This window comes from Pan troglodytes, chromosome X (genome assembly GCF_028858775.2).
Source record: "Pan troglodytes isolate AG18354 chromosome X, NHGRI_mPanTro3-v2.0_pri, whole genome shotgun sequence".
Lineage (NCBI taxonomy): Eukaryota > Metazoa > Chordata > Mammalia > Primates > Hominidae > Pan > Pan troglodytes.
The window spans coordinates 133,268,175-133,280,578 of record NC_072421.2 but is presented as its reverse complement, the minus strand read 5'-3'; positions in this window follow the sequence as shown (position 1 = coordinate 133,280,578).

Here is a 12,404-nt window from a genome sequence, read left to right as displayed (position 1 = left end):
CAATATTTCATAATCAAGCATGAACAAATACCACTGTTGACAGTGAGTGTAGTTTTGAAGTCTAAATTGTGATGTTCTTACCTGAATATTCTGAAAGAAAATAGTACAATTTACTTTTCTATGAAGGAATAACAAAGCACAAGAAAGACAGCTAGGCTGGGTGTGGTGACTCATGCCTGTAAACCCAGCCCTTTGGGAGGCTGAGGCAGGAGGATTGCTTGAGCCCAGGAGTTAGAGACCAGACTGGGCAATATGGCAAGACCCCAGCTCTACAAAAAATATAATAATAATCCAAAAATTAGCCAGACATGGTGGTGTGCACCAGTAGTCCCAGCTACTCGGGAGGCTGAGGTGGGAGGATCGCCTGAGCCTGGGAGGCCAAGGCTGCAGTGAGGCAAGATTCTGACACTGCACTCCAGCCTAGGCAACAGGGCAAAACTCTGTTGGAAAGAAAGAAAGGAAAAGAAAGAAAAGAAGGAAAGATAGAAAGAATTAAAGAATGAACGGAAGAATGAAAGGTAGGAAGAAAGAAAGAAAAAAAGAAAGAAAGAAAGAAAGAAAAGACAACTAGAAATTTCTCCAGCATTAATGGATTTGTGAAAATTAACAAAATGTTTTCTTTGTATATATGAAAAGTTGAAATCATTTTGTACACAAAATGTTTGCAAATTAATAAGAAACAAAACATTACTTATAAATGTAAACCTTTGTAAAATATTAAAGGTAAAACCACACAATATTTTGCTGTTTTTGTGCTTTAAAATCATAGAATGGGCCGGGTGCAGTGGCTCATGCCTGTAATCCCAGCACTTTGGGAGGCTGAGACGGGCAGATCACCAGAAGCCAGGTTTCGAGACCAGCCTGGCCAACATGGCAAAACCCCATCTCCACTAAAAATACAAAAACTAGCAGCGTGATGGCACCTGTGGTGCACCTGTAATCCCAGATACTTGGGAGGCTGAGGCACAAGGATCGCTTGAACCAGGGTAAGGTGGAGGTTGCAGTGACTTGTGATGATGCCACTGCACTCTAGCCTGGGCAACAGAGCAAGATTCTGTCTTAAAAAAATAAAATAAAAAAGCGTAGAATGTGCAAGTCATATCTGGAGACAACAGCCTTACAGGCACTGCTACTGCAGCTCCAAATTATTTTATCAGACCAATCTTATCTAGGAACTACCTTTATTATATATATTGGATATACCCCCCCTCACACGCATACATATATATATATGGGGGTGTATATATAATATGTGTAATGTGTATAATGTGTATTATATGTATAATGGGAAATTATAAAGTGTGTGTGTGTATGTATATATACCCCCTACCGACACACACACACACACACACACACAGGTATAATGTGTATTACATGTATAATGGGAGATTTTAAAGTGTGTGTGTGTGTGTGTGTATTTTAAAGTGTGTATATAAATGGGAGATTTTAATGTGTGTGTGTGTGTATACACACATTAAAATCTCCCATTAGTTCTGCCTTTTCGTTGAAGGCTGACTGATACAGATTTCAACATTGAGAGTGCTTCCAAAGAAATTCTTAATGACACCTTCCTTGAATTCATTCTGGGTTTTCTGGAATATTTCTTAATTGTGATTAAGTTTAGAGGCTTTAATGAACCTGTTTTTCTTGGGAAAATGCTGAGTGTTGGGAAAAAAAAAAACTGAGGCAGGGCTTGCATGTCTGACATAATGTCCTCTGGAATGTGTCCAGACTTGCTGGCTCCTTGCTTCTAGCCCTCCTAGGCTCCTAGATCAACTCTATTCCCATTATCTCAAGTAGCAGAACATGTTCCATATAAATGCTAAACCGTCACAGCTGTAGATCATGCACCTGCCCTTTTGACCCTTACATTCTCACCACCTGTCTCTTTGTTGGATTACCAATAAATAGCATGGGCTCCCAGAGCTCAGGGCCTTCACAGCCTCCACAATCATGATGACCCCCGGTCCCACTTTCCTTCTCAAACTGTCTTTTTCACAATCCTTTGATCCTGCTGGACTTTGTCGCTCCCACGACCTGGTGCTGGGTCTGATCACCCCAACAGTTTGCAGTAGTAAAATGAGCACTGGTAGTGCACAGTAAGAAATAGCAAAAGAATTACTCACATTTACACCTTTAGAGTCCTATAATGAAGTGCCTATAAAAGACAAGTCCCTGGGTGACTAACTGTAAATTTTTTGTCTGGTCTCTAACTCCTGGGCTCCAGCAATACTCCTGCCTCAGCCTCCCAAAGTGCTGGGATTACAGGCATGAGCCACCGGCCCTGACCTGGTTGGCTTTCTTGTGCTTTGATATCTTAGAATGGTTTGGTCAAAATAAGGAGTATTGAGTGGTTGATTTGTTGTTTCTAATGTACTGTAGAACATGAAGAAAGAAGTCGTTAAAGTTCTTGCTCAAGGTGTGAATGAAGGACCTGATAACATCTACGACTGGCCTGAAAGAAACTGTCATCTCCTATAGCAACCAGGCCAAGATTTGGGAAAATGAAATCCAAAGTCTACTCCTGTCAGTGGCTGAATTACAACACAAATTGAATTCACAACCTCAAAAGGGTCTCTTCTGCTAATGTTAGGGCACTAATAGGGAGAAATCAGATACTGAAAACTGGAATGGAAACGTATAGGTTTATGCCAATGAATCTGGGCACTTAGAACTGTGTTTTAGTCAGTTAGGGCTGCTATAATAAAATACCATACACTAGGTAGCTTACAAACAACAGAAATTGTATTTCTCACATTTCTAGAGGCTGTAGGTCTGAGATCAAGGTGCCAGCATGGTCAGGTTCTGGTGAGGGCCCTCTTCCATGTTGCCAGGGCACAGAGAGCTCTCTGGGGTCCCTTTTATATGGACAATATTCCCATTTATTAGGGCTCCACTTTCATGACCTTCCAATGGCTCCACCTCCTAATAACATCACAATAGGAGTTAGGATTTCAATAAATGAATGTGGCGGGGGACACAAACATTCAGTCCATTGCAAATCCCTAAATTCTCCCGGTGTCTTTGTCAATAGAAGCAGCCCTCCCACTCCTCCTGCCCGAGGTTCCCCTTTACCCGAAGAGCTGTAAGGGTCTCACCTGAGATTGTTGCCTTGAAGGGCACCGCTGCTCCTCCTCTGAAACTAACACCAGCACCCCTAATTGCTTCTTAACCTGCACTTAAATTCAAGTTCCTGCTGGCCAAAACAGTGAGTTAAACACTGAGCCCTGTCAAGAGGTGTGATAGTCACCAAAACAACTGTATGATTTTTCCAATATAGTAGTCTCTGGTAAATGTGTGAGAGTAGTTCTTAAGGCTGGGGTATGAAGGTGTACAAAATATAATATTGGATCTGGCTCCAAATATTTGTGTGCAAGTTTTGCTGTGGATATATGCTTGTATTTCTCTTGGATATTTAGCTAGAAGTGGAATTTGCAGGTTGTTCGATAACTTTATTATCAATTCTGTGAAGAAATGCCAGACTATTTTTCAAAGATGCTGCATCATTTTACATTCCCAGCAGCAATGGTGGAGGGTTCCAATTTCTCCTCTATAACACTTGTTAATATTCATCCCAGTGAGGTGAAGTAGTATCTCCTTGTGGATTTGATTTCCATTTCCTTAATGTCTGAGGACATTGATGATCTATTCCTGTGTTTAAGGTTGTAGAAATGAGGTCCTGGTTTCTTTACTGGGTGACAGCCAGGGACTACTCTCAGCTCCTAGGCCCTCCAGCATAGCTTCGTTGTGTACTCCTACATCTTCAAAACAGTAAAGCCCAATCAAATCCCTCTTGTCCTTTGACTATCTTGGACTTCTGTTTCTGCTCTCTGGTGAAGAAATCTGTCTACTTTTATGTGTTTTTATTGGGGTGGGTGGGGGGGCATCAGTGGTGTTGTTCATTTGTTTGTTTGTTTGTTAGACAGGGTCTCGCTCTGTCTCCCAGGCTGGAGTGCAGTGATGTGATCATGGCTCACTGCAGCCTCAAATTGCTGGGTTCAAATGATCCTCTCGCCTCAGCCTCCCAAGTAGCTGGGACTATAGGCACGCACCACCACGCCCACCTAATTTAAAAAAACAATTGTGTTTGGAGACAGGGGTTTCACTATGCTGGCCAGGCTGGTCTCGAACTCCTGGACTCAAGTGGTCTGCCCACCTCGCCCTCCCAAAGCACTGGGATTACAGGCGTGAAACACCACGCCCATCTCTGTCTGCTTTTAAAGGACTCAATTGAGTGTGGCAGGCCCATCCACAGGGACACCTCAGGGATAACTGAGATATGGAGTTTATGCCATCTGCAAAAGCCCACCCCAGCCAGTCACTGCTGGAGTGGGCAGAGGCTGCTTGGCTGGGTCCTGCAGGCCCCTGGCCACTGATGGATGAGTGTGCCCAGGAGGCAAGTCCGCTGGCAGCACAGGGAACAAAGAGGGCTGGGGTGGGGCTCAGGCAGGGCTTCTCCCAGGACAGACCTGGGTGCTGAACTGGGAGGACCGAGGTGACACTGAGCCCTGGCGGCTCCTAGTCTGATGAGCTGCAGCTGCCAGGCGAGGATGCGGAGCCCCGGCAGTGCAGGGCAGCTGAGAGCCTATGGGCAGGCACCCCAGGACCCAAGATGAGGGCAGCTGCCAGAGCCAGCTCCAACTGCTACAGTCCAAGGCCACCACTGTGAGGCTGTCCGGTTCTACCAATGTTCTCTCCTTTCAGCATTTGTTGGTACCCCAATGAGTTTCCCCGTAATAACCCCAGACATTGCCTCAGGTACCTGAAGAAGAATGCAGCTTTGAAGATGGGGTGCTTAATCCCAAGGATCCCCACCCATTTGGCCACATCAAATGACTTTGGTATTGTAATTTGCATTTTGTATGCGAAAGGCTCAAAATACTTCAGGGGTAGGCTGGTGTTCGATTTTTGCTAGAGAACAACCACTACTTTACCCCAGACTTTTACCATGTCTTCAAAAAGATGTAGCTATCAGAGTGGCAAGAGTGTCCTGGGTGTGATGTCCTCTTTCCAGGGACTTACATTGCCAGCTGCAGTTTCTACAGCACTGCTGATGAAGTGCATATAAAAACTTGGAAAAGAAAGGAAACTAGTATATGGAAGAGGTATCTGCACTCCCATGTTTGTTGCAGCACCATTCACAATAGCTAAGATTTGGAAGCAACCTAAGTGTCCTCCAGCAGATGAATGGATAAAGAAAATGTGGTACATATACACAATGAAGTACTATTCAGCCATAAAAAAGAATGAGATCTCATCATTTTCAACAACATGGGTGGAACTGGAGGTCATTATGTTAAGTGAAATAAGCCAGGCAAAGAAAGACAAACTTCACATGTTCTCACTCCTTTGTGGGAGCTAAAAATGAAAACCACCGAACTCATGGAGATAGAGAGTAGAAGGATGGTTACCAGAGGCAGGGAAGAGTAGTGGGGGTGTCAGGGGGAAGCGGGGATGGCTCGTGGGTACAAAAATATAGTTAGGTAGAATGAGTAAGATGTAGCATTTGATAGCACAACAGGGTGACTAGAGTCAATAATTTATTATAAATTTTAAAATCACTAAAAGAGTATAATTGGATTGTTTGTAACACAAAGGAAGGATAAATGGTTGCGGTGATGGAGACTATTTACCCTGATGTGATTATTATACATCGTATGCCTTATCAAAATATCTCATGTAATCCATAAAGATATACACCCACTAGGTACTGACAAAAATGAAAAATGAAAAAAGACCCTGGAAATCCACAGAGCATGATATGGGTCTAGCCTTCACCTGGGATGGCAATTAGACACTGATTGAATGCACAGACATTTTCTCTTCTGATGGTGATTATAACTGGGACTGGACTCTTCAATATTTGTATCTTGGCTTCCAAAATTCTGGAAAGCACTAGTTCCTCAAGTTCCTAGGGTTATTCATTCTGGAGACTCCAGTATACTCTGCAAGAAAACCTGTAGGCCATCCACCGGAATGCCCAAATGGAGTCACTCTTAAATAACAAGCCCTGCATGTTTCCAAAACCTCTAATTATCAGTGAAAAGTTTACTACGGCAGCCATTTCGCCACCCAGGGCAATTGGAGAATGGCAGATACTAGGGACCATGAATTCTGTAAAAGCTGTAGAAGACTGCAGTAAAGAATCACAGTTACAGAACCAAAAGTGACAGTCTTCTATTTTGGATGTTTGTACAAAGAGGATATACAATTAATAAAGTGGTCGAGGAACAGTTTTCTGCTTTAACACCAAAAACTAACATAGAAACCTGTAAAGGTGTCCAAGTATAGTAATCCTTTTCATGTATATCTGGTTAAGATTTAAAACTGAAGCTTTCTTTTTTAACCTTTTTAAAATTATAGATGTAAGACGGGTACATGTACAAGTTTCTCACTTGGATATAATTGCATAATTCCGGGGTTTGGGCTTCTAGTGAACCCATCTCCCAAATAGTGAAGAGAGTATCCAATAGGTAGTTTTTCAACCCTCCAACCCGCTCCCTCCCTCCCCTCCACTTCCCTTTTGGAGTCCTCAGAGTCAATGGTTTCTACCTTTATGTTCATGTGTACCCATTGTTTAGCTCCCACATATGAATGAGAACATGCAGTATCTCATTTTCTGATTATCTGATTTTGTTTCTGCGTTTCACTTAAAAGTGAAGTTTTCGCTGGACACAGTGGCTCACGCCTGTAATCCCAGGATTTGGGAGGCAGAAGTGGGTGGATCGCTTGAGGTCAGGAGTTCCAGATAAGGCTGGCCAACATGGCGAAACCACAGCTCCACCAAAAATACAAAAAATAGCCGGGGCCTGGCGCGGTGGCTCGCGCTTGTAATCCCAGCCCTTTGGGAGTCTGAGGTGGGCAGATCACTCGAGGTCAGGAGTTTGAGACTAGCCTAGCCAACATGGTGAAACCCTGTCTCTACTAAGAAATGCAAACAACTAGCCAGGTGTGATAGTGTGTGCCTATAGTCCAGCTACACAGGAGGCTGAGGCAAGAGAATTGCTTGAACCCGGGAGGTGGAGGTGGCAGTGAGCTGAGATCGGACCATAAACTTAATCAAATTGTTGTTCCAACTGCAGCTGCTGTACTGCAGGTGGTTTTGTTGCATCGGCAACTGTGACATCCCTGGGAACCTGATATATAATCCTGATTAGGTGAATGTTTTGTTTTCTTTCAGTAGTTGTCATAAACAAGAGTTTGGGTCCAGCTAGAAAGGACAGCAATGTACTATCATCTCCTCTTTCAACCTTATATCAACTCTCAAGGTTTATATCCTAAACGAGTCCTTAGGGACCATGACCACCTTTCTCTTAAACCAGATGTAACACCATTCTTTGCACTGATGACATTATGCTGACTGCGCAGGAGGTAGCAACTAATCCAGACACATTAGCGACACACTTACAAGACATTATGTGAGAAATAATTCCCAAACAACGTCAGGGGTCTTCTACCTGAGGGAAACGTTTAACAACTTAGTAGTCTGGCATGTCAAGATGGTGGTTATAAGGTGAACAGCATGTTCTTACATCTTGCCTTTTTTACTACTAAATAAGGAACACAGAAACGAGTTCCATAATAGATGTTGTCTTAGTATATACCTCAATGTTGTGCAGTACTGTGACCCATTGACAGGTGCCTGAAACCCTGCTAGCATGGATTGGGGCCCAGAAAAAGAGAAGCTTCCTTAGTCCTGCACCTGCGGTCTCATGGGGAGTTCCCTGCGACCAGTTGATGAGAAAATAAAAAACATCATGCCTGATTTTCATTTGTTACTTCAAAATATGCCGGCACCACGTCTATTAAGTTTGTTGCTACTGCAAAAGAAATTATCCCCAATTTAGCAGCTTAAAACAACACAAATATATAAGCAGTTCTGTAGATCAGAAATCCATGCAGCCTAGATTGGTATCTCGGCTTAGGATCTCACAAATCAAAGGTAAGGTATCAACCAGGCTGCTGACTAACTGAGGACTCAGAGAGAAATTATTTTCAAGCTCATTTGGGTTATTGGCAGGTCTAACTTCTATTTATTTATTCATTTATTTTCATGATACTTTAAGTTCTAGGGAACATGTGCACAGCGTGCAGGATTGTTACATATGTATGCATGTGCCATGTTGGTGTGCTGTACCCGTTAACTCATCATTTACGTTAGGTATATCTCCTAACGCTATCCTTCTCGCCTATGAGTGAGAACATGCGGTGTTTGGTTATCTGTCCTTGTGATAGTTTGCTCAGAATGATGGTTTCCAGCTTCATCCATGTCCCTACACAGGACATGAACTCATCCTTTTTTATGGCTGCATAGTATTCCATGGTGTATATGTGCCACATTTTCTTAATCCAGTCTATCATTGATGGACATTTGGGTTGGTTCCAAGTCTTTCCTATTGTGAATAGTGCCGCAATAAACATACATGTGCATGTGTCTTTATAGCAGCATGATTTATAATTCTTTGGGTATATACCCAGTAATCGGCTGGCTGGGTCAAATGGTATTTCTAGTTCTAGATCCTTGAGGAATGGCCACACTGTCTTCCACAATGGTTGATCTAATTTACAGTCCCACCAACAGTGTAAAAGTGTTCCTATTTCTCCACATCCTCTCCAACACCTGTTGTTTCCTGACTTTTTAATGATCACCATTCTAACTGGTGTGAGATGGTATCTCACTGTGGTTTTGATTTGCATTTCTCTGATGACCAGTGATGAGGAGCATTTTTTCTCCCATTCTGTAGGTTGCCTGTTCACTCTGATGGTAGTTTCTTTTGCTGTGCAGAACCCCTTAGTTTTATTAGACCCCACTTGTCAATTTTGGCTTTTGTTGCCATTGCTTTTGGTGTTTTAGTCATGAAGTCCTTGCCCATGCCTACTATGTCTTGAATGGTATTGCCTAGGTTTTCATCTACGGTTTTTACTGTTTTAGGTCTAACATTTAAGTCTTTAATCCATCTTGAATAAATTTTTGTATAAGGTGTACGGAAGGGATCCAGTTTCAGCTTTCTACATGTGGCTAGCCAGTTTTCCCAGCACCATTTATTAAATAGGGAATCCTTTCCTCATTTCTTGTTTTTGTCAGGTTTGTCAAAGATCAGATAGTTGTAGATATGTGGCATTGTTTCTGAGGGCTCTGTTCTGTTCCATTGGTCTATATCTCTGTTTTGGTAACAGTACCATGCATACCAGAATCTCCGGGACACATTCAAAGCAGTGTGTAGAGGGAAATTTATAGCACTAAATGCCCACAAGAGAAAGCAGGAAAGAGCTAAAATTGACACCCTAACATCACAATTAAAAGAACTAGAGAAGGAAGAGCAAACACATTCAAAAGCTAGCAGAAGGCAAGAAATAACTAAGATCAGAGCAGAACTGAAGGAAATAGAGACACAAAAAACCCTTCAAAAAATCAATGAATCCAGGAGCTGGTTTTTTGAAAAGATCAACAAAATTGATAGACCGCTAGCAAGACTAATAAAGAAGAAAAGAGAGAAGAATCAAATAGACGCAATGAAAAATGGTAAAGGGGATATCACCACCGATCCCACAGAAATACAAACTACCATCAAAGAGTACTATAAACACCTCTACGCAAATAAACTAGAAAATCTAGAAGAAATGGATGAATTCCTCGACACATATACCCTCCCAAGACTAAACCAGGAAGAAGTTGAATCTCTGAATAGACCAATAACAGGCTCTGAAATTGAGGCAATAATTAATAGCTTACCAACCAAAAAAAGTCCAGGACCAGATGGATTCTCAGCCGAATTCTACCAGAGGTACAAGGAGGAGCTGGTACCATTCCTTCTGAAACTATTCCAATCAATAGAAAAAGAGGGAATCCTCCCTAAATCATTTTATGAGGCCAGCATCATCCTGATACCAAAGCCTGGCAGAGACACAACCAAAAAAGAGAATTTTAGACCAATATCCTTGATGAACAGTGATGCAAAAATCCTCAATAAAATACTGGCAAACCGAATCCAGCAGCACATCAAAAAGCTTATCGACCATCATCAAGTGGGCTTCATCCCCGGGATGCAAGGCTGGTTCAACATTCGCAAACCAATAAATGTAATCCAGCATATAAACAGAACCAAAGACAAAAACCACATGATTATCTCAATAGATGCAGAAAAGACCTTTGACAAAATTCAACAACCTTCATGCTAAAAACTCTCAATAAATTAGGTGTTGATGGGACGTATCTCAAAGTAATAAGAGCTATTTATGACGAACCCACAGCCAATATCATACTGAATGGACAAAAACTGGAAGCATTCCCTTTGAAAACTGGCACAAGACAGGGATACCCTCTCTCACCACTCCTATTCAACATAGTGTTGGAAGTTGTGGCCAGGGCAGTCAGGCAGGAGAAGGAAATAAAGGGCATTCAATTAGGAAAAGAGGAAGTCAAATTGTCCCTGTTTGCAGATGACATGATTGTATATATAGAAAACCCCATTGTCTCAGCCCAAAATCTCTTTAAGCCGATAAGCAACTTCAGCAAAGTCTCAGGAGACAAAATCAATGTGCAAAAAATCACAAGCATTCTTATACACTAATAACAGACAAACAGACAGCCAAATCATGAGTGAACTCCCATTCACAATTGCTTCAAAGAGAATAAAATACCTAGGAATCCAACTTACAAGGGATTGTGAAGGACCTCTTCAAGGAGAACTACAAACCACTGCTCAATGAAATAAAAGAGGATACAAACAAATGGAAGAACATTCCATGCTCATGGGTAGGAAGAATCAATATCGTGAAAATGGCCATATTGCCCAGGGTAATTTATAGATTCAACGCCATCCCCATCAAGCTACCAATGACTTTCTTCACAGAATTGGAAAAAACTACTTTAAAGTTCATATGGAACCAAAAAAGAGCCCGCATCGCCAAGTCAATCCTAAGCCAAAAGAACAAAGCTGGAGACATCATGCTACCTGACTTCAAACTATACTACAAGGCTACAGTAACCAAAACAGCATGGTACTGTTACCAAAACAGAGATATAGACCAATGGAACAGAACAGAACAGAGCCCTCAGAAATAATGCCACATATCTACAACTATCTGATCTTTGACAAACCTGACAAAAACAAGAAATGGGGAAAGGATTCCCTATTTAATAAATGGTGCTGGGAAAACTGGCTAGCCATATGTAGAAAGCTGAAATGGGATCCCTTCCTTATACTTTATACAAAAATTAATTCAAGATGGATTAAAGACTTACATGTTAGACCTAAAACCATAAAAACCCTAGAAGAAAACCTAGGCAATACCATTCAGGACATAGGCATGGGCAAGGACTTCATGTCTAAAACACCAAAAGCAATGGCAACAAAAGCCAAAATTGACAAATGGGATCTAATTAAACTAAAGAGCTTCTGCACGGCAAAAGAAACTACCATCAGAGTGAACAGGCAACCTACAGAATGGGAGAAAATTTGTGCAATCTACTCATCTGAAAAAGGGCTAATATCCAGAATCTACAATGAACTCAAACAAATTTACAAGAAAAAACACACAACCCCATCAACAAGCGGGCGAAGGATATGAACAGATACTTCTCAAAAGAAGACATTTATGCAGCCAACAGACACATGAAAAAATACTCATCATCACTGGCCATCAGATAAATGCAAATCAAAACCACAATGAGATACCATCTCACACCAATTAAAATGGCAATCATTTAAAAATCAGGAAACAACAGGTGCTGGAGAGGATGTGGAGAAATAGGAACACTTTTACACTGTTGGTGGGACTGTAAACTAGTTCAACCATTGTGGAAGTCAGTGTGGCAATTCCTCAGGGATCTAGAACTAGAAATACCATTTGACCCAGCCATCCCATTACTGGGTATATACCCAAAGGATTATAAATCATGCTGCTATAAAGACACATGCACACGTATATTTATTGCGGCACTATTCACAATAGCAAAGACTTGCAACCAACCCAAATGTCCATCAGTGATATACTGGATTAAGAAAATGTGGCACATATACACCATGGAGTACTATGCAGCCATGAAAAATGATGAGTTCATATCCTTTGTAGGGACACGGATGAGGCTGGAAACCATCATTCTCAGCAAACTATCCCAAGGACAAAAACCAAACACCGCATGTTCTCACTCATAGGTGGGAATTGAACAATGAGACCACATGGACACAGGAAGGGGAACATCACACACCGGGGCCTGTTGTGGGGTGTGGGGAGGGGGGAGGGATAGCATTAGGAGATATACCTAATGTTAAATGACGAGTTTATGGGTGAAGCACACCAACTTGGCACATGTATACATATGTAACAAACCTGCACGTTGTGCACATGTACCCTAAAACTTAAAGTATAATAATAAAAAAAAGAAAAGTACCTGGAACAAT